The sequence below is a fragment of the Adiantum capillus-veneris genome, chromosome 30 (assembly GCF_014529385.1).
Source record: "Adiantum capillus-veneris isolate H3 chromosome 30, ASM1452938v2, whole genome shotgun sequence".
Lineage (NCBI taxonomy): Eukaryota > Viridiplantae > Streptophyta > Polypodiopsida > Polypodiales > Pteridaceae > Adiantum > Adiantum capillus-veneris.
The window spans coordinates 552225-576603 of record NC_140960.1 but is presented as its reverse complement, the minus strand read 5'-3'; positions in this window follow the sequence as shown (position 1 = coordinate 576603).

The window sequence follows — 24379 nt, the reverse complement described above, 5'->3', positions numbered from 1 at the left end:
CCTCGGAATTTTGACTCCAGTTACACTTATGCTTCATGGAACAATACTTATATGAGATAGCTACCTTTTGACAGACCTTTGGTAGAAGGCGACTCAAATAGGGCTTCAAGCGATACCCGTTTACCTTCCTGGAGTGATCTTTCCCATTCAAGTCCATAAGTTGATAGTAACTTGAATTGAAAGCCTTCTTGACTATGTATGGCCCTTGCCATCTAGTTTCAAACTTGGCATCAAAACAATTATCGATTCGATTGTCATATTTTAGCACAAGATCTCCTTCATTGATGCCTTTGCCCTTCAATTTCTTGTCAAGCTTCTCCTTCGCCTGTGTAGCTTTCCTCTCGTAGCACTTGTATGCTACTTCTCTTTTCGACTCAAGCTCAGCTAAGGTAAGAAGTCGATCCATCCATACCTCTTGATCATCTTATGCATCTCTACTATGAAGCTGCATTGTTGGAATGCTAAGCTCGATAGGTTGCAAAGCATAGACCAAGTCAAATGGTGTAAACTCCGTGGCCTCCCTATATGTGGTTCGATATGCCAACAATGCTCCATCCAAGACTTCAACCAACAATTTTTTCTTGTTTTTCACCATCTTTCCGATGATTTCTGTAATGACACCATTAGCTTTTTCTACCAAATCATTTGACTGGGGATAGTAGGGTGTACTGTGACGATGTAGAATGTGAAGCTCTTCACAGAATTTTGTGAGCAAGCCCTTTCTAAACCCTGGACCATTGTTAGAAACAATCTCCAAAGGTGTGCTAAATCTACAACAAATGTGAGTATAGACAAATTTGCTCATTGTCCTCTCATTTACCTTTGCCACACTCTGTGCCTCCACCCACCTAGTCATATAGTCTACTGTCACTAGAATGTAGAGTTTACCATTTTTTATCCTAGGCAGAGGACCCATAGCGTCAATGCCCCACTTTTCAAAGGGTCCATTTGCAAGCACGATTTGCCTTGGACCATATACCAATCTTCTATTTCCATTCACCTAACAATTGTGACAACTTTTACACCAATGTTGGACATCCACATGCAGACTTGGCAAAACATACCCTGCAAGCAAAACCTCCTTCATGATTAACTCTTGGGAAAAATGACCACCACATGCCTCTTCATGCAAACCTTTCAAAATGGCTAGAATTTCCTCGATAGTTGGTACTCTTCTGCACACTTGATCCTTCCCTATTTGATAGAGGGAGCCTTCTAGGAAGAGATACACGCTTTCCTTCTTCACGAGTCTCCTTTTTTGAGCTTTGTGAAATCTTGTGGAAACTCGCCCTCCAAAATGTAGCCAATAATGGGAGCCAATGACTCCAATCCGTGGTACCTCGGCTGCTTCACAACAGCTGCCACCATGATGACCTGCACTTCTTTCTCAACACATGCAGCTGCTTATTGTGCAAGTAAATCAGCATCCTCATTTTATTTCCTAGGAATATGATATAATTGCACCTCCTCAAATTGATTGAATAACCTATGGATGGCATGAACTTTGGCTCTTAGTCTTTCATTTTTGCATGCCCAAATGCCTAAAATCTGCTTCACAATGAGAAGTCCCCTTTTACCATGAGACGTTGTATACCTTCACCAATGCACATCTTCAAACCATGAAGTAGTGTGTTGTATTCTGCTTCATTGTTGCTAACTGAATCTGGTAGATTGACCTTGTCTTTCATGACCACTTCTCTACTTGGGTTGAGCAACACCAGCCCCCCCCTGCTTTTCCTATCGCTCTTCAAAAAGCTCCATCAAAGAACAAGGCAAAGGTATTAGGAATACTTTTTGGTAGTGGCAATGGTAGGGTCTTTATTTTAGGCACCTTAATCTCCTTCTCATGTACCCTATAAGTGAGAATCCCTGCCAATTGTGCACACACACTATCTTCTACCTTGAAAGAGTATTGAAACTCTTGCAACTCCATAATCCACTTTGAGATCCTAGTACTAAGATTCATTTGAAATGACACCCCAGGGAACAAATTTTCTGCAGTGAGAATTACAAAACGTTTTGGTAGCAAGTAGGATCTAAACTTCCTCAACGCAAACATGAGAGAAAGCATCATGAGTTCTGCCTCCGTGTAGCCTCTCTCCAAGGCATTCATGATCCTACTAGCAAAGTAGATGGGCCATATCCTGGTACTGTGGGGATCTTGTTGTAACAAAACTGTACCAATTGTTTCTTTCCCAGCACTAGAGCTAACAAAGAATGTGTACTCCCAAAACAAGGAGACATGAGTGTTGGTAGCTCTGACAAAATGACTTTAATGTTACAAAAATACTCTTCAAGCTCATCAAACAATGCTAATTCTACTTGTTGTGTCAAATTTTGCAAAGGGTGAAGTAACTCTGAGGCTAAGTGAATGAAGCATGACATATACTTCACCTTTTGAATGAATAAGATGACCTCCTCAAGACTCTTGGGTGATGGCAACTCAATAAGAGCCTTTGCCTTTGAAGGATCCACCTCAATGCCTTTATATATAGGAAACTTTGTGACCGAGCAAGATCACTTCATCCTCACCTATGTGACATTTGTCGGGATTAAGCTGACCTCCCATGTTGTAAAGTTTTTTTAAACCTTCTTCTACCTTTTGTAGATGCAATGATTTTGAGCTATAAATGCATAAATCATCAATGAACACCTTAATTGACTTTCCAAAGAATGCTTGAAACACCATGTTCATGAAACATTAGAAAGTTGCAAGAGCATTTGTCAGGCCAAATGGCATGACTCTAGAAGCATAACAACCCCAAGGAGTGATGAAGGTTGTTTTTAACTGATCCTCCAATGTGATAGCTATCTCAAAGTAACCTGAGTAGCCATCGCACAAATTGTAGTTCTCATGACTAGCTACCTCATTTAGTATCTCATCCTGAAATGGGAGGGGGAAGTGATCTCTTTTTGTTGCCTCATTCAGTGGGTGGACGGTAATCCACACACACTCTCCACTTGCCGTTCTTCTTGGGAGTGATAACAATGAGAGAGACCCACTCTGAATTCTCCACCGGATAAATGAAACCTACTGTGCTAGAAGATTTCTTACCTCCTTGAGTAAAGCCCGTTCCTTGATGACTCCTAGCCTTCGTAGCTTTTGAGCCTTAGGTGTGGCCTCTGGCTTTAACTCAATCTTGTGTTGATCAGCATCTACTCCACGCACATCAGTGTAGTCTTTAGCAAAACTCCTAAGAAATTTCCTTAACACACCTTTGAACTCCTCTCTTTCCCCTTTGTAAATGTTGTAGACAACATACCTTCTAACATTCCTTCATCTTCCAAATTTTGGTTCTCTTGGGAACCTACCTTCTCCAAACCTTGACAAGAGGTCGTTTGGTTGTTTGGATTAAACCTCACCCCCATGAATTCAATGGAAGACTCCTCTTCCATAGTGCTACCACTACCTTCTTCTTCTACAGTGCTATCACTCCACTCTTCCTCCGTCTCACTTTGAGATGATTCTTCATGGAGCTCCTCTTGATGTTGCTCCTTCATGTCAAAGACAGCCTTCTTATGATTGTCATTCCTGCAAATTAATTTTCCACTCTCCTAATCCTGCAAAGCTTGCATTTTCATTAGCCATGGAGCTCCTCTTTTTGTTGCCTCATTCAGTGGGTGGACGGTAATCCACACACACTCTCCACTTGCCGTTCTTCTTGGGAGTGATAACAATGAGAGAGACCCACTCTGAATTCTCGACCGGATAAATGAAACCTGCTGTGCTAGAAGATTTCTTACCTCCTTGAGTAAAGCCCGTTCCTTGATGACTCCTAGCCTTCGTAGCTTTTGAGCCTTAGGTGTGGCCTCTGGCTTGCCTCTGGCTTTAACTCAATCTTGTGTTGATCAGCATCTACTCCACGCACATCAGTGTAGTCTTTAGCAAAACTCCTAATAAATTTCCTTAACACACCTTTGAACTCCTCTCTTTCCCCTTTGTAAGTGTTGTAGACAACATACCTTCTAACATTCCTTCATCTTCCAAATTTTGGTTCTCTTGGGAACCTACCTTGTCCAAACCTTGACAAGAGGTCTTTTGGTTGTTTGGATTAAACCTCACCCCCATGACTTCAATGGAAGACTCCTCTTCCATAGTGCTACCACTAACTTCTTCTTCTGCAGTGCTATCAGTCCACTCTTCCTCCGTCTCACTTTGAGATGATTCTTCATGGAGCTCCTCTTGATGTTGCTCCTTCATGTCAAAGACAGCCTTCTTATGATTGTCATTCCTGCAAATTAATTTTCCACTCTCCCAATCCTGCAAATCTTGCATTTTCATTAGCCATGGTCTTCCTAGGATAAATGGATAGCCACTTCCCTTGTTTGACATAGCATAAAATTCCACTGCCTTCTTAATGCCAAAGGCCTCCACAAAAACATTTTTGCAAATGCCTACACACCTAGCCTTGCTATTGTTTGCCATCTTGAATGTGATTTTAGGTGTCTCATGAATGTGCCTGCCTAGTCTTTGCATAAGTCCTTCTATCATGATGCAAATTTGTGCACCCCCAACCATTAGACCTTTCCTAACCAACCTTCCTTTGATGTAACAATCTAGCACACGTGTAATATCCTCATTCATTTCAGCATGTGCAATTTTTACAACATGCACACTCTCTTCTACCTTTCTCCTAGTGCTAATTTCTTTCATTAAATCTCTCCTAACTTGTGGGCATAATGCAAGAAACTGAGGCCATGAGATATCAGGACCCTTACCTCTCATGTCTTCCAGCAGGTTGTATGGAGCCATACCATGTCCAAGTGGAAATTCTTGGAGGTTGATACAATGTCGAGTCTGCTTGGCTTCCTTGGTCTCCTTCGCCTTCTTCTCTCCTCCATGGTCACTTTGTAACGTGACTCCTTTTTTTTTCTTATCTTTTCCTCGGCCACACTTAATGCCATTTTCTTCCATGTCAACCTCTTTTGAATATGTCACCTCTACGACATGCACATTTGGGTCTGGCAAAGGTGGAACTCCTTCCACTCCTCATGGAGGTGGTCTTGCTCCATTTGGCCTTTGTATAAGCCTTGGTTGTTGACTAGTTCCTTCACCTGCATTCATCGCTGGGTGTGTAATTCAAGTTAGATCTCCCTGGCTCCCCCCAAAGCCAAGGACAATTATACATCCCATGTCCAGACTCTCTGCAATTCCAACATTGCAAGACTCTCCTAGGTCGTGGCTCTCACTCTTCTGACTTCTTTGCTTGTCCCTTTAGTCCTACAACTTGTGCAAGGTGAATTGACAGGCTGATTAAATATTCATTTAACTTCTCAATCACTTCAGCCGCCGTTACCTCAAGAAGATCCCTAGATGTGGATGCTTGTGACTTACTAAGACTTTCTATTTGAACCTCTCCCCTTAGGCACTTGAGTTTCCTATACTTCTTGGAAGCTCTAATTCCAGCTGCATCATAGGTGGCAGGTGCATCCGCCTCCATCTTTACCTTAAGATCAGGAAAGAGTCCAACTATGAACCTCTCTTTGTTTAGAAATTCTGCATCATCACCAGGGTTAGCAACATTTCATATCCATAGAGCCCAAAGACGTTGAAACTCTTGCTTGTACAATTAGTAGTCATCTAAGTCTTTTTGCTTATGAGAAACATTGATGTCTTGCCATAGTTTTTAGTGTTTTGGGGATCAAAGAAGTACCTCTTGAAATTATTCACAACTTCCATGTACTTTCCCTTAACTTCCTTAGGCCAAGACTCAAACCAAGTGCTAGCATCTTTCCTAAGGACCACCTCAAACATTTCTACACGTTCTTGATCAGTTACTATTCTCTTGATACAGTAAGATATCTTGAAATTCGCTAAAAATAATTCTGCATCCTCTCCAGGCTCTCCAAAGAAAAGAGGATATCTAGATATTTGGCGTTGGCTTTCCATTGAATAGATTTGAGGCGGTCTGGGGTAGGCAACAAGAAGAGTGGCCTCTAAGCACCCTTCTGGGCTCCTGTGCTGCTCAATTGGGTTGGGGTTGGAAAAAACAACAAACACACACACAAACCCGCAACCTAACCCTAAACAAATTTGGGACACCACCTAGTTTTGGATGCAAACTAGGACGCACACACACATACACACACGCATGCACGCACACACACACACACACACACACACACACACACACACACACACACACACACACACACACACACACACACACACACACAGAGAGAGAGAGAGAGAGAGAGAGAGAGAGAGAGAGAGAGAGAGAGTGCTCGGTCTGCTTTGAAACGTATCGGTAGTGATTAAGAAAACAAAAATATATATGTAAGAAAGAGAGAGAAGGGGGTAGGGGATTCTTGTTGCACTAATATCTTCTTACAAATCTGTCATGACCAATCAAAGTGAGACTAGCATTTGTTCAACATAGCTTGAGTAAATTACACCGCAACACATCACAAGAAAAGCCACCCCAATCACTGTCTTAAGGCCATGGGAGTCCTCTCCACCCTGTCACCCTCTTATAGCATGTGGGATTTATGGCTAACTTGATAACAACACCCTAAGACAAGCTATCAAGAACTTAAATAAAACACCAAGACACTTACACATCATTGTTGTCCATGACTTCCCGTTGGAAGAGAGACAAACTATCCATGCTTAGTCCAAATCCACCCTCCTTGATTCAACAAATGTTGGGCTTACACTAATAGGAGAAATGATAGGCTTCCTACTCTCAATTAAATGATCACTCTCTCTTACAATGGCATAGAGCTCCCCTGCTAATCACACCTAATACAACACATACATGCACATAAGACAATGAGATTTCACTCAAGTGATTGAGCTTGGCTTCTAAAGCTATAGCATAGTGCTCTTGCTTATGGCTTCTCCCCTTTTGTTCTAGCTACACCCTTCTTTTATGGCATTTTTTAGGGCTAGGGTTACTCCTCTAACCATGGTTGAGTTAGATTTTTTGCACTTTATCTATTTTTTTTGCTTGGACTTATTAAGAATTTGGTGGGGATAGGTGAATAAAAGAGAGAGGAGAGAAACGGAGGTGATAGGATTTTTCATAGTGGGTTAGTGTTAGTAGATTGCCAAGATTGGTAGAGTTCGTATTTTTATTAATTTACAAATGGATTTGGATATTTACAAAGTAGGATACAAATAAGAAAGAAAAATGCGTAAGAGGTAAGAAAACAAGGATTTCTTATAATGTTGATGCTCCAAGTGTCTTGAGTAGGGCCAATTTTGACGCTTGTTGACGGCCCACTAGCTTTGACGGTACATTTTTTTATCCACTCTTGGTATTCCTTGGGAGCCAAGGTAATTGAAGATGAGTAATCAATCATCATGATGCTGTTCTTCAAGAGAAGAGGCTGAATTTTATGGTTTTTTTTAATAGATATGGGTAAGTTGGAGGAGAAAAAAATGAGACTAGGTGGTCAATTTTGGAATGGAAGTGTGTGTAGGAGGCATAAGTTCACCATGGTTTCTCTTATTCTTCAAGATTGAGGAGAAGGTGAGTAGGGTGCAAAGATGAGAGGTGAGAGAGGTGGGGATGATGAGTGGAGAAGTGTGTGTGAAAGAGGAAAATGATAAAGTGGAAGAGGGAGTGTGGCTGCATGGCATGGGCAAACTGGGGTCCAACAATAAAATCATAGCTCACAGCTCCTAGCTCAAAAAAATATGCAAAAATTTGAGGCAAAAGTTCAGCTCACGAGCTACAATTTATGTCTTTATCACCTTTTAAAATTTGGAGAGCAAGTGGCCTTTTAAAATTCAGTAAAACCAACTGTCTTTTTCCACTGCACAAAGTCCTTGTGGGGTCCTTCTTTGGATGGTTCTTTTGAATGCCTCCAAGAGTGAGCCCTCCATAGTGCATGCATACATTCCACATATCCTTGACCTTATTTTGTGGGTCTATAATTGAAGCTATTGTTGAGCTTATGATATAAGTGAATAATACACTAAGAAAATCAAATATTTAGGGGTTCAAAAAATATGAAAAACGTCAAAATATAAACAATATAGGTGGAAAAATATAAAGGGGTCAACTTTAAAACTAAATCTCTCTTATTATGAGGCTATTATAAAAAGATGAATATTTTTGGTGTTCTAATTTATGAGAGTAAAATAGAATAGATGTAAGAAGGGAAAATTCACAATAGTGAAAAAATATACACACAAATAAAACTAGTTTTTTTGGATTTTTGTTGGAGTGGAGTTACACCAAAAATAAGAGAAGCTTGCATGAAAATATTTCTATATGGAATAAACAGTATGCAAAATGGTAAGAAGAATTATGGTAATGGTGAGTCAATGTACATAGCATACATAGGCAAATAACACACAACTAGGTAGAAATATTTAAATAAATACCAAAATAATTATGAAAAATCCTTATATTTAGGCCCTATATACAATGAAATATTTAAACACAAAGAGACATTAATATAATTTTTTTTTTAATTTTTTTTTTGTCTCAACTAGCCCAGTGTGACTAGCTAATTAAGGGTTATTTAAGGAGATATGGGAAAAGCCCCCTAACTCACACACACCTATGTACAGTGAAGGGTGAGGATAATCACAGCGTTTGAGTGATTTGATAAGGTGAAGTAGCTCACTATGGCAATTTTGAATAGGCAAAAATCGGATTTCAGTAGATATTGGTGTGTTTTTTTGTTGAAAATAGTACCCATATTGCAGGTCGAGACCTTACTGTTGGGCACATTCACTCATAAAATTTATGGGCTTCTAGTGATTCCACTATATGATCATCAGGAAAGAGATGTGGTAGCTGACAACAATGGGTTTGAGTTTGATAGTGATAGGATTCGAGAGCCACTAAGGGACTTGCCATGTAATCTAGATACCCTTGGAGCACCATTTTGGCATGGAGTGGAGAAGAGAAAGTTCTTTGGTCGGTAAGTCAAGGAGGGTACTTATATGCTCGGTTTTTGTCATTGAAAAGTCCGCTTGAAATTTTTGTTGATGTTTGTGCTATTGTAAACAAGTGGTTGTTGGGTACCTTCACAAAGGTTGGGGATGCATTTTTGGATTGTCTTCAACCACAGCAGCGGCTTCCTAGTGGTCTAGGATCAAGTCTTCATGTGGGTGAGGTATCACATTCAGCATAGTCAGAGCCACCCATGTCTCCTTTACAATGTCACCAAGAGTCGATTGTGCTATCTGCTCCTCCTTCGAGTATACCTCTAGCTATAGTTCAAGGTTGGCCAAGCCATGGTCAACCGCTCTATCGGCCATTGTTTCCCCCATTCTCATGAGGCCCCCACTTGCACACTCCCCAATAGCGCAACCACCATAGGATTTGCGGGGCTGTTGAGAATCTAAATCTTGATTTGTATTGATTACTCCATATGAACTTATTCTCTATGTAATGGCACACCAAAAATTACTGGTTGGTTATACTATGTTTTAATTTCTGATGAGCACCATGTGCTATGTGTTTGCCACTATGTTTTGTTTTTTTGTAACTATGTTTTATTTTTGAAGGCAAGTCAATCGATGGGGTTAATCTTTTAGTGAGATTTTTTTTGTGTATGTCAAAATATTACAAAGGACATGGTGTAAATGACCTTTGAAGTAAAGAGCTTGGGGTTTTTTCTAAATAGCCAAAAGAACACTAGTTTCATTCATTCATTCAGTCACAAGTTTCTCTACTTAAGTATCTACTTTCTAAAGTTATTCCTTTTGTTTTCTCTATTCACATATTTACCATGCCTAGGAAAAATTACGGACAACACGATAACCTATTTACCCCTCCCCCATCAACAATGTGCACGCCATTACATTCTCAACAATGTATATGCTATGAATGTTGTATGCATAGCACGGAGTGCACACAACTACACGAACACTCTCCATGCAATCAACAAGTCCACAAGCTCTATATTCAGCACCATGCAAGACCTTGATCTCAATGCACATCCAACCAAAGGGGATATCAAGAAAGTTGCCGCACTAGCCAACAATGCAATCATGATTTGGAGGGAACATGGTTTTCCCACCCCTCAAGAGTGTGCAACCTTTGAAGGACATGTGGACGCTTGGGTGCTAGGTTAATGGCTATGTGGTTGACTACCCATCACTAAGTGCTACTAGACCTAAGTGTACAACTATACACTTGTGTGAGCCACTAACACAAAGGAGAGTGTGTATTGTGCCTAAGTGCATAAGATAGAGAAGAAAGAAAGGGGGCACATAGTGTATGTTGGCTCTCCACCTCCAACCTCTGTGTGTGCTATGGTGGTGTGTGTGGGAGTGTGTGTGCATATTCATCTTACTCTTTCATTGTGCTCTCAGCTCCTCTCCTTCATCTGGTATCAGAGTTGGTTCTTTGTCAAAATTGCTTCCGCACGTGCGTGTACTTTCAAGAGTGCAAATAGGGTTCCGACTTTGGCATCAATAAATTCAATATTCCAAAACCATTTCCATTAGGTGTCCTAGAGTTTTACCCCCCCTTTCGAAGCTATTCATGCGATCAAAAACCTCATTCGAGCTACAATAGGAGCTGCATTTTTCAGCTCTCTTTTGTTAGTTTGTGCTTTAGAGCTTCCATAGTCATTACAAGTACCATTGTTGTAGTCTCTTCCATCTACAAGAGCCCACAACTCATTCGAGAGTGTGTAGCCTCTCTTTCGGAGTGGCATCATATACACACATAGAGTGAGAGTTTGACGACATTGTCTTCTTTGACTACAGGTATAGAAACAAATACAGGTATATGTACATAGAGTGGCTTGGTTAGCTTTCTCTTTGCTTCTCAGTCTCAATTTCGGCTTTGGCTACGACATTGGTATCGGTATCAACTCACAGGCTACAGGTTTCAATGCTTGCAATATTCTGGTTCTAGTGGGAGCAGTTTTTTATGCGTACATGCATATGTTGGCACTTTTGACAATGTTTGAGCTCTTTTGAGAGGAGTTTGACTCCCCGCAGGGATATGTCTTTGCATGCACATGCTTTTGGAGCCTGTATGAGCATCATGACAGATGTGTACATCTTTGTGGATACTGCCATTGTAAACTTTTGTGGAGCCATCTTTTGGCTAGTACGGCAGTCTCAACCATTTCTGAGACTTGTTCCGGATGATAGCCATTTTTGAGACTTGGCTATACATTTTGCTGCATAACCTATGTTGTTGAGGGTCAATAGCATGAGGTTTTCATTGAGCTTGGTTATTCTCAAATATGGAGATACCTTCGGTGATACAGGTAGCCGGAGCATCCCTTACGAGGCCTCGCCATAGAACATGTATAGAGTGGTATAGGTACTTTTGACGTCGAGTTGGCGGTCTATGGTCAGTTTGATAGTTTATGCTCCTCAGTTGGTCTCTACACAATGTGCTTTTGAGAGGCATTTCCCTCGTTTATGCGTCATTTAGTCTCGTATTTTGGTTGACATAGTCCCAAATACAAAGGAGACTCTGCTGAAATTTTCCCAGAATCTTTTGGTAGTTTTGTCACCATGTCTAGTAGCAAAGACTGTGACATTTATGACATAAAGAAGTTTGATGGCACTAATTTTCGGCTTTGGAAGAACCAAATCACCAACATGATAACTGTCCTCCTATTTTTTCACACTTGTATGCACTCATACACATGCACATTTGTATACAAACACTAAAAATATACCCATAGAAAAGTACACACATTCTTTTCAAACATAATGATATACACCATGCAACATGATAAGCCATCAATCGGACAATGAAACATGCACAAAAAATATTCGCAACAAAGAAATTTCAACGATAAACACTCTATAATAATGAAATTTTATTTTGACCAACATTTAAAGATTGAAATAAAAAAACCACAAACTAATATTAAAAGGGTTTAAAGTACACAACCTAAAACAATAACTACAATAAGATAGATATGGAACAAGAAAAGACAATACAACATGCGAATATGGTGTCAAGGCCTTATTTCTCTAACATTAGCAAGAAAAGGTGAAATCTACTTGTTGTTGTTGTTGGATCCATTGGCTTGCTCTTGCACATCAATGTATACCATCCACACTTCTACCCAATGAAGGAGAGGAGCCGAGAGCACAACAGAAGAGGAAGATGAATACGCACACACACTCAAACACACACCACCATAGCCACACACAGGTTGGAGGGGGAGAGCCGACACACACTGTGTGACCCCTTTCTTTCTTCTCTCTTATGCACTTAGCCACAATACACACTCTCCTTTGTGTTAGTGGCTCACTCAAGTGTATAGTTGTACACTTAGGGTTAGTAGTAGTTAGTGATGGGCGTTCGGCCACATGGCCATTAAACCTAACATTCTCCCACTTGATGGCCAATGTGGGAGACCATGAGAATGGAAGAGAACCTAGCTTCATCCAATGCCCATCAAATCACGACAGTGGCGAAATTGATGGTTGGAGAGACTTTTAGTGAGTGCATCCGCTGTGTTCTTTGACGTAGGAATCTTCACTAAATGAAGTCTCCTGTTTGCCAGGCATTCATAATTGAAGTGATAACACACATCAATGTGTTTTGTTCTCGAATGAAACACTGGATTGTTAGCCAAGGCAATAGCAATGTGACTATCACAATTAAGAACTGGTGTACACTGCTCCAACCCAAGTTTTTTCACTAGGCAAGCAAGCCAAATAGCTTCTTTGCATGCATCACTCAATGCAACATACTCTGCCTACGTGGTAGAAATGGATGTACAGTCTTGAAGAATGGATCTCTAAGAAATAGCAAAACACGCAAATGTGTAAATCCAACCTATTGTTGATTTACGATTGTCAACACAGCCTGCATAATCATTGTCTACAAATCCCTGAATGGATGACTCTCCATGACCATAGCATAACTGTCTATCTGCACAGTCAAGTATCTGAGAATCAACTTGACCTCATCCCAATTATTTTTACCAGGGTTAGAAATAAATATGTTGACAACTCCCAATGCATGTGAAATGTCAGGTCTTATAGCCACCATGGCATACATGAGACTACCACAAGCTAAAGCATAAGGAACCTTAGCCATCACAACTTTTTCCTCAGCAGATTTGGGACAGTCGTTCAGATTGCTAAGTTTCAAATATGCAGGCAATGGAGTACTCAAAGCCTTCCCCTTCTACGTGTTGAAACAATCAAGAACCTTGTGCACATACTCTTTTTGATAAAGGTACAACAACCTCTTTTTACAGTCACGAGTAATGCAAATACCCAAAATGTGATTGGCTTCACCAAAATCTTTCATGTCAAATTGACTTTTTAGCTTTTTTTCAAGTCATCAATGTCCTGCTTGGAATGGCTAGCAATAATCATGCCATCTACATAAAGAATAAGCATAATAAGTTGTCCATTGGGTTGTCTTTTCACGTAAAGACATGGATCCTCATTATTGCGCTTATAGCCTAGGGAATGCATAAATGCATCAAACTTTTGATACCATTGTCTGGATGATTGCTTCAAGCCATAGAGACTTTTTAGAAGCTTATAGAGCAAATGTTCCTTGCCCTTTAGCACAAACCCTTCAAGTTTCTGTATATAAATCTCTTCCTCAAGATCACCATGTAAGAAAGCTATAATGACACCCATTTGATCAAGCTCCACATCTTCAGTGGCAATCGGAGCAAGCAACATTCTCAGTGTGGTCATCTCTCAAGGGGTTCACTATGTGTAAAACTACCATATCACGTGCGTTCAAGACATGTTTGTAAAACCCCTTATCTATGAATTTTGTTAAGAATATAATGTACCCTTTTCTTTTAAAATCTGTAAGTTTTTTTCATAATTGAAAAAATAATGCCCTTTTGTATATATATTTATGTAAGTATCAATAACTTTAAAAACCCTTTTGTTGAGCTCACATAATAGGTTACATTTTTATTAGGTGACTTCCCTGGGGGTCATCTTCAGCACTAGTGAAAAGATTTCCTGGAAATCAACACCATATTTTTTCTTGAAACCTTTGGCCACTAAACGAGCTTTGTAATTTTCAATCATCTTCTTGTAAACCCATTTACAAGGCAACGCTTTCCTACCTTTTGGCAACATAACAAGTTTCCATGTTTTGTATACTGGACAACTCCCTCTTCATAGCATGTTCTCACTGAACCTCATCATTGGCTAGCATAGCCTCTTTGTAACAAGAAGGCTCACCACTATCTGTCATCAAAACAAAATCCACTCCTGGAACAAAACATTTTGGTGGATGTGAGACTCTTTGAGGTCTCCGCGGTAGATCAAAACTCGTACTAGCCTATGTAGTAAGTGGCTCGGGAGCTGTGTGGACAGGAGGTGATACATTGAAGAACATCACTTTTCAAATTTCAACCTCTTTCATTGGCTATCTATGCATCTTAGTCTCATTAAAGACAACATCACTGCTATGGATCATTGATCGACTTTTCAGATCCCATAAATGATAGCCGAATTGACCATCTACACCATAGCCAATGAAGATGCATTTCCTAGACTTAGGATCTAGCTTAGCACGCAAATCCTTGGGTACATGTGCATAAGCTTGATAGCTAGACGTGTCGAGTTTTCAAAAGACAATTTATATCCTGACCATAACTTCAAAGGTACACAAAACTGTAATGAAGCATGTGGTGATCTATTGATCAAGTACATGACTATGTATAGTGCTTCAGCTCCTGGATGGTTATCATAGGCTAGTTTTACCCCATTTGCCATAACCATGGCAATATCACCTACGCCAACAATGTCACAAGAGTAAATGTCACCAAGTGTAACAGAGCCAATGGTTTCCTCGTATGTAGTAAACCAATGCTTATGAGGTGTGGCATGCAACAAAGCATCCAAATCAAGAATCTATGTATAGGATACTTTACCACTAACAAGGAGTTCAGCGGCATAGAACTCTACAAAGATAGAGTTTCATGTGCATCATAAAAGACATCATTATTTTTAGTCAACATATTAATGTCTTGCGCATCATTGTCATCTTGAACTATGTTCGATTCTTCAATCTTAGCCGAACTCTTTGGTTCTCCTCTTTATCAGCATGATCTTTTCCTTTACCTTTGCCCTTCTCTTTATCACGCTATCAAGCATAAAAATCCTTCTTTATGTGACCAAACTCATCACAATAATGACATTGAACATTGCGGCGACCACAAGACTTTGATCTACCCTTTGATGCATCTCTATTGCCCTTTTCTTGGACTCATGTTGCAAAGAACACCCCTCACGTTACTTATCATCCCTTTGCATATAATGAGCTTCTCCTTAATGCGAGCTAGTCATGGTCTTTCGACGCATCTCCTCTGACAAAAGTGCACTAGTAACATCATCATATTTTAGTGTACCATTAGGAGCAGAGTTACTAACAGATGTGCAAAAGATATCCCAAGAGGCTTACAACAAACAAATCAAAGAGATTTCTTTTTTCATCATCAATGATCATGTGCTGTCGAGAAATTTGCGGTCTTGCCGGGAAAGCACCGGGCTTATGGCTGTGAGATTTTGTGAGAGAACTCCAAAAACCTATATGAAGGAGTTAAACCATAGATGCCATGAAGACTAGGGTTTGGACGGAAGTGCAATCAAAGAAGTTCCACTCTTTCTCTCTTGCACTCACACACATAAAGAAAGAGCACAAAAGTGAGTGTCAAAACAACACAAAGATGAAAACATCAAGGCTATGGTCATATCGTATCATGGGTAATATGAAAGGGTCAATAGATGAGTTAATGGAATTCAATCTTGGCTGACCGAATAGGCTACGAATTGTTCTTTGGAATTGTAGTTTTGTGCTTACCATAATATATATATTTTGTGTAGCGATTGGGATTAATTGTGTGTATAAAGCCTTTTGGTTCATAGCAAGATAACTACGTTTACATCAAAAGAAAAGTTATAGTCTATGAGAGGTAGTATGATGGGATCTGGTGATAGAAGTATTTCATTGAGCCTTTCTGGGCCAAAGAGAAACACTATACGTTGTTGAAAGTGTATTTTACGGCTAATCCATACGTTAATTCTAATAGATCGTACAGAGTGAAAGCGATAGAAATTATCATCATGTGGGTTATTCATCTAGGATAGTATGTGAGAAATGTAGATATGAGAGAAGTAAAGAGATGAGAAGTTTCCCTCCCAAGCCCTATTCTTGCCCGGGCAATAAGGATACTGCGGGGAGAGATGTACCTGTGGCAAAGAGAACCTAGAATTTGTAGAGAGGATGAATTACTAAGAATGAGAGAGATAGGTTTGGTTAACGAGACGAGATTAGATATATATATATATATGTTGGATTAGAGACGAAAAATAAAACAACAAGAAATCAAGAAAACATCAATGTAGAACACATCTTACTTGACAAACTCTTCGGCACCATTATTAATGGAGAGAGAAGAAGAGTGGATAATTCCACTTTGATTGATACACCAAGTGCAAGACCTTCTTTGATTAGAGTCGATCTTCCAAGGTTAGCTTGTTGCAAGAATGGCTAGTCTTCTTCTAGGAGAAAGTGTAGGCTTAGGCTTATGTTAATGACTAAGTACAATTTGGCATTACTACTCCCTCCCTCATGAATTCCTCTCATCAATGGCTTGAATGCTTGAGTTCTTTTCAAGGAAGAAGAGGTCCCTTTTATAGGTGAAGGGAACCCCCAAGGGTTTACACAAGAAGAGAGGAGCCAATGTGAATAGAAATTGGAAAAGTTGGAAATGAGATGTCCCTGCATGATGTGGGCAGATTGGGATCCAATTTTTTGATCATATCTCATCAACAGTGGCTCCAAATAAAAAAGTAAAAATATGGGCAGAAACTTCAGCTCATTACCTACGACTTCCTTTTTATATGCATTTTCCAATTCGGATTGGAACCTTGTGTTAAAAAATCATCAAAATAGGGTCCATTTCTGGCAGCAAAAGTCTTCCTGTGGTCCTCTTAGCTTAGACTTTCATTTGATTCCAAAGGACACCTCATGCCATATGAAAGCATGCCATTGCTCCTTGACAAAGCTTTGTAATCATGCTTGCAATAATGCATTAAAATAAGTGTATCTTTGAAATCATGCCACCTAGTGTCCCACTAGGATTTGATTCCCCCCTAGTAGCTATTTAAAAAGAAATATAAAAAAATATGAAAAATACATAGAATATATATATATTTGAGTTTACCATAGATATAGGATCTAGCTAGGGTGTGAGATGACAATGAGATAGTAGAAATAAAGAATGATCAATGCTTTTTGCCCCAAGTTAAAAAGGCGGAGCTATTGACGCTTTTCCCATAGTATTTTCTGATGGTAAAGTAAGAATAGGTTACCCTTAAGAAAAATAATAGGATGAGATAGAAGGCTTATTATTATACTTAAATATGCATATGTACATTATAGAAAATATAACTATGTATCTAAAAAGTTACAAGATAACTCTTGTAGCATGCGTTCCCACTATGTACGTGTCACAGCACGACAGCGCTGTGCATGAATTTGGGCAAAAAAAAGAATCCAAATCATTGATATGGCTGTGAACACTAGCTGACTCCTTCATACAAACGTTGAAAAGTTTTTGCATCATGAAAACCTTATTGCTAGCCGTATTCTTTTTATAAGTGTTGCATAATTTTTTCCATTAAGCATGAGCAGTCTCGCATTCTAACACTGAAAAGTACACCCACTCACCAAGGTGTAGTCTAATCGTAGACTTGCATAGCCCATCAAGCTCCTCCCACTGGAACTGATTCATGTGCATATCTTCAGTTCTAGCCGCATAGGCAATAGGCAATTTTTGCTTCTTTTGGACAAGCACATCATGAATTAAGCTTGTTGCCTAGCATATATCACAACATTTGAGAAGACTAGGGGCTTGTATGAGTGTACATGAGAGAGGCAAGTGAGAGAGAGAGTTTTATTTATAAATTATGAATTTTTGATCGAGGAGTGTTTGCCAATGTGTTTGTGTGTTTGTGTGTGTGTCTGAGAGAGAGAGAGAGAGAAGAGAGAGAAAGAGAGAGAAGTGGATGATGATAGAGAAGAAGAAGCAGATTGATCAAACGTTTTAGGAAAATATCTAAAGAGACCTTGGAGATCTATCCAATGAGGAGAGTTGAACTCAAGATAGGTTATTCAAGATGGAAGTACCTTAAACCCATTGTTAACTGAGTCAACGTCAGTTAACAGGAGCTACTAGAGATCAAAGACGTACGGATGCACATCAAAGATCAACAGAAAGAAGCAGTGAAGATTGGAGTTACATATTTTTCATAATTTTCCAAAATGGTCATGTATTGTAAATTCCCAATTTATTTCAAGCCATTGTAATATTTTAATGTGTTATGGGCTCAATGGGAGTTCCAAGCTGTAAAGAACAGGTCAGTTAGTGTGCCTAGGTTGTAGATTCAGTAAGTGGTGGAGCCCTAAAGGCCTTGGATGCCCGGACATTGCATATTTTTACCCTAAGTATATAAGGCAGTGTGTAAAAGAAATTAGGGTTCTCAAACTCATTTGTTGAGAGCACTCTTTGGTGAGAGCTCTTGAGGTGTGTAGCTATGGAGTCCTTGAGCTTCTCCTTGCTCATGTGACTTGGTTAACACTAATCAATGCTTGATTCTCTTTCACTATGCCTCTCTCATGCTTCTTTTGATTTCCTATGATGCTTTGATTAGCTAGATCTTAACTAATTAGTGGTTAATCCCGCTCTAATCTTGTGTGGTTGCCCTCTCTTGCTTGTGTGGACATGTAGGTTTGATTGGAGTGCGGTGCTCGATAGATCTATGTGTGTGTGCCTGCGATTAGTGTGTTGCATGATAGGATTAGTGTTTTGTGCATCTTGCAATCTTTAGTGTGTGTGATTGGGTTGATTAGAGGTGAAGAGGACTAGACGTGGAGATTGCCCTTCATTGTTGCTTAGCTCCTCTATAGGCCGAGAAGCTCACCTCATAGAGTCACCATTCATGTTGCCATGATTAGCTCAATAATTGTGTGAGTGTTTCCATGCCCTAGCCGGGTAGCTCATCCCTCCGGATTGATAATTTTGTTGGTGATTGGAGCTATGCAACGATGGAACCCCCAACATTTGGGCGCCGTTGCCGGGGACGATGGCCTATGCTAGTGTAATTGTGGCATAATTGGATGTGTTTCCTAACTAATTTCACTACTAATCTCACTTGTGTGTTTATGTTTTTGTGGATTTTGGATGTGTGTGCATGAAGCAATGTGTTCATAATTCTCTAATTTATTACCGTATCTTGCCAATTGTGTGTTTACACACTCTAATTTCACACTAATATTTTGCTAATTTCACTAATTTTTTCTAACTTACTAATTTGCTATGAAGGATTGGAGCTTTCAACCGTTCAATTGATCTTCAATGGAAAGGTAATCAAGGTGGTATTCTCAACCTCCCTAGAATCTAAAAATGTGTAGAATTGTGTAGAAGAGATTCCACCATGATGCGATGTAATGTTGATGCAATGTAATGCCAATGCAATGTTGATGCTATGTTGCTTTGAAAATATTTTGATCGTTCGTTTTCATGCCGTCGTAATGACGAATTTTTTCAAATTTGGTGGCATATGAATTTGACAAGTTCAATTGCTAATTGATGAATGTGTGTTGCTAATTGGGTTCCTAATTGAGTTAATTGCATGCTTGAATGGTTAATTGCAAGTGTGTGTGCATTCTAATTGAGTGTGTGTATGCCTAATTTTAGGTGTGTGCGCACTATTTTGCCCATGTTGTGCACCTAAAAATCAATGCTTAATGATTTTTCAATTGTGATGATTGATTTGTGTTGTGGTCATGCCCAACTAATGATTTTTGAAATCACATTGCAGTTTTGACAAGATTTACCATTTTGTGTGTGCACCTAAATATTGGCAAAAACTGCCAATTATTAGTGTGTGTGTGTGTGAGACTAAAAAGTGCATGATTAATTCAATTTTTGATTGCATAATTGATGTGTGTAATGGTTAATTGCTGTGTTTTTAGCTCAAAACAGGGATTTACACACATCAATTGCGTCAAGTTTTGACCTAATTTTGTCGCTAATTTTGCCGATTTTATGGCCTAGTTTTGATTTTATTGATGAAATTTTTTGGCAATTGAATTGATGAGATTTTTGTGGTTTTATTTGGCTGCACTAATTCCCTATGTGTGGAGAATTTTTAGAATTTTTTTTGGGTATTTTTGAATAATTTTTGCAATTTTTTGACAATTTGTTGCTAATTTTTGCATTAATTTTTGGTTGGTTCCATAAAAATTTGATATCTTGCGATTTTTACAAGCTGTTTTGAATATGTGTTTTCGGCTTGATTTTGAGCGGAGTTGGCTTTTGTTTGCCAAATTTTGAGCGTTTTACTATTTTCGGGTACTAGGTTGATGATTGTGTCGTAAATTGCATTTTTGGTATAAACTACTGCTTTTGGTGTGCTTTTGCGTGTCAAAAATGTTTGGTTGTGAATAATGATGATTTTTTAAGGTTTCTAAAATTTTCAAGAATTGTTTGGAATTTTCTCGCAATTTTTGGGATTTTTTGGTGAATTTTAGCGTTTTCGGCTAATTTTTGACCTATTTTTGGCATTTTTTTGGACGCTTGAAAATAAAAAAGTAATAAAAAGACAATTTTTGAGCGTCGACGCCCATGCCTTGCGGCGCATAAAATTCGTCGTCGGTCCCGTTGGGATAGTTTTCGTCACCATAAAAAGTACTCTTCTTCTTCTTCCCGCTCGGGGTGAACCCACTGCACACCCTCACTCTCTCTCCAACTTACTCTCTCTCCTCCCCTTGCCAAAAGATCGCTCATTAACTCTCTCTCTCTCTCTCTCTCTCTCTCTCTCCTCCCCCTCACTCTCTCACTAAAAGCGCGATCATTTGCACTCTCTCTCTTCCCCTCACACTCCCTCTTTCTCTCTCTGACTTTGCCAGCGCGCATTCCCTCTCTCTTGTCTTGTTGTGATTCAACACACACACACACACACACATGCCCTGCCGCCAGTCCTGCTGCCTGTGATTGACGACGCGTGCAAAACGTCAACACCCACACCCCCTTTGTGACGCTCTGTCCCGACTCTCATACCCATTGTTTCTCTCTCTCGCTGTCCCGGCACGCCCACATAGGACGCTAAGCCCTGCCTCCACTTCGTCTCACAGCGTGCATACCCCTCTCTTTCTCGCTCTGCACCCGAGTCCCAGAGCCCCGCATGTCAACACCCTCGCTGTCTTGCATGCTTCCTCTGCTCCTCCACTCGTCACCTGCTGTCAACTCCTGCCTCGTGCTGCGCGCTAACAGTAAACCTCTGCAGGTTGCGCGCCATCAAAACTGGCAGGTTAGGTAATAAATTTTTATTTTTATTTTTAAATTTATTTATTTATTTATTTTACATTACAAAAACACATTTAAAAATCACAAAATATAAAATAAATATAAAAAAGGCATAAAAACAATAAATAATCTAAAATCCAATAAAATTTTTTATTAAAAAAATCAAATCAAGTAAAAAAGAATAAAAATTCCATAAAAATAAATTTTTGTATAAAAGGGGGTTTAAAAATTACAAAAAAAAAGAAAAAACATAGAAAAATTCACAAAAATTTCTATAAAAAATATTTTAATTAAAAAAATCACAAAAACTATATAAAACTCAAAAATTTCATAAAAATTAAAAAATCGATCAGAAAAGATCCCAACGCATCACAAAATTCATAAAACCTTCAAAAAACCAAAGAAAATTTTCAAAATTCTAAAAAAATAAAAAATTCACAACAAAATTTCACAAAAATAGTAGAAAACTCAAAAAATCTCACAGATAAAGAAAGTTGATGAAAGTGTCAGAAAGAGCCCAAAATGACAAAAATAGCAAAAAAGCGAAGCTGAGAAGTGCACTGCAAAGCGAGCACAAATCGAGAACAACAGTCAGGAAAAAAACCGAGCAAACAATGGAACAATCAAAAATAGTAGGAGAACAACCGAAAAAGGCGAGAAAACGACCAACTCAAAGCCGTGAGCGGCAGAAAAATTCGTTAAATTTGTCGAAATCAAGCGTGTAAATTAGCTCTAATAGGACGAACAGGGACACAAATCACGGTGGATTGTAGATTAGGCTATTCAGAGCCCAAATTTTTATTAATTAGGGCCTAAATCAATTCTAAAACTGTCAAGCTAGAGTTAATAAACTCTTGTGAGTTTGAAGAGTAGTCAACTGCTAAAGTGCTTCGGCTAAAGCAGTTTAATCGAAACCCAAGCAGGAGAAATTATGCTAATCAACACTAAAATCTGCTAGGAGACAGTTTTTACAGAACCAGTCAATATGGACTCAAATTGAGCCGAGAGTTCAAGTAGATCAGAGCAAGCTAGTAGCTGTAACAACACAAGTACAACTGCACAGAGCAGATTTTACAGCTATATGGCTACAATGGGGATAATTTTTTGTACACAGAGTCAGAAGGCCATAGATACTTAATGAGTAGTAAAAGCAGCACGGGAGCCAAGATCCTATTGATCAAAGTAAAGCCAAATGCAGAGAACTCCCACAGTTTTCAGTGGAGCCAGGTATTGTAAGCTTAAAATGAAGTGCAAATAGAAGTTCAGAAAGCCAACCCAAATGTTTATCCAAAAATCTGCACAAGCCAACAAAACATACAGTTGGTGCATATGCAATCAGGGTCATTGTACATGGATTACAGTGGTCAGATCTATAGTCCAACAGCTCAACCAATAGAAGCCACTCTAATTGGAGAACAAAGCCAAAGACGGTACAAAGGTCAAGATGGAGCAATCTACAACTTTATGCTCAGTGTTTTAAAAGAAAAATGCTGACAACTTGGCAAGCATAGAAGCAGAAGCCTCTCAGCTAGAGCTTGACATGACACAACCAATTGAAATACCACCAGTCATGGTGTATTGCTCAGATTGTGGACAAAAATGTGGACATTTTTCTGAAGATCGTCCAAGAAATCTAGACAACAAAGATACATCAATTGCCAAGCAAGGTACAAAGAAAATTGGAAATGAGAATCTCGATGTAAGTGCATTTAACTCGTCACTTTTAATGTAATCAGATGATTCTACATTACCATTAGAAGCACCAGTAAAAACACTACAAGTTTAAAATTAGCATAAGATGCACAGACACCTGAAAAGCTTAAAATTGATTCTTTGAACAACAAATTCTTGCATAAATTTGTTCAAGGTGTCTAGATATCACCAAATGTTGAAATTTGGTCAAGGTGTCTAGATATCACCAAATGTTGAAAAGCATGTTAAATTTGCAAATGATTTTGCATCCACTGCCACAAGTGTGCAATCATTCATGAGTCTAAGGGACACATCAGACAAAATGATGTGAGCATTGTATGGTAGGCATAATTCATATGCACACTATGTAGACCAAAAAGGAAAACTCTACAAAAAGGATCGACCAGTGTTGGAATGGCCCACATACCAGCTCATAGAAGTGTGTCCAGTGTGATACATCAGAAAGGATGGTTCATTTCAGAGGAAAGAATCTATTATAGTCTATCCTCTCTAGAGTTAAAGGATATTACCTGAGTTAACCCAAAAATCTGTTCACAGCCAAACTCTCCTCCATCGAAAATCAGACTTCGACGTTGTGACCAAACGAGCACATACTTTGACCAAAACAATCGTAGATATAGACAAGAGTCTAGCATCTATGATGCCTTGGGTCCTGAAAACACAGAAGCTCATATCTAGGAGACCCATGGGATAGAAAATATCAAGGCAAAGATAATGCTATCTATAGCTTGACTTGGGGAATAATTTGTCATGTTTCAAGGAGATACATAGGAAACTATGCAGAAGCTTTACACATGCCAAACATCAACAGTGCTAACCAAAGTATACCTTCACAGTCCCAAAAGGTTAGATTAAACCAGAGCCAAATAGTTTACAATGAAGCAGGCTATACTGATCAACCTAGGAAGGGGGGAGCTGTAAATCCATCAAGTTCAGCTTATGTACTGGGAAATGCTACACCAGTTAGAAGCCCTAGAGCTTCTAGCCAACAGACTCCTTCAAAGCCAAAACCATTGAAAGATCATATGGTTGTTGGAAGTTTCCAATTGATCCAGATTCCATCAGAATTTGCAAACAAATGCCTCTATGAAGATCATCAAGGACAAAAGTTTCAGCTGATCTCCACAAATCAAAGTCGAAAGAAATCCCATAGTGTTCAAACAGTTACATGTGACCAAGCTCACATATGCATATCGAGATGCACATGGTAAAGAATATCAGTAAGATCATGACCTTGTACAAACCCCTATGGATGGTCGACTGAAGTCAAAGACTATCTAAAGATGATGCAAAGCCTCGAGATGCTAGAACAAGTGATAGAAAATTCAAAATCAATGAAAGCTAAACTTCAAAAAGCTACACCAAGGTCACCACCAAAATCTCCTCCGAAGAGACAGATTCTGCCAGAAAGTACAATGGA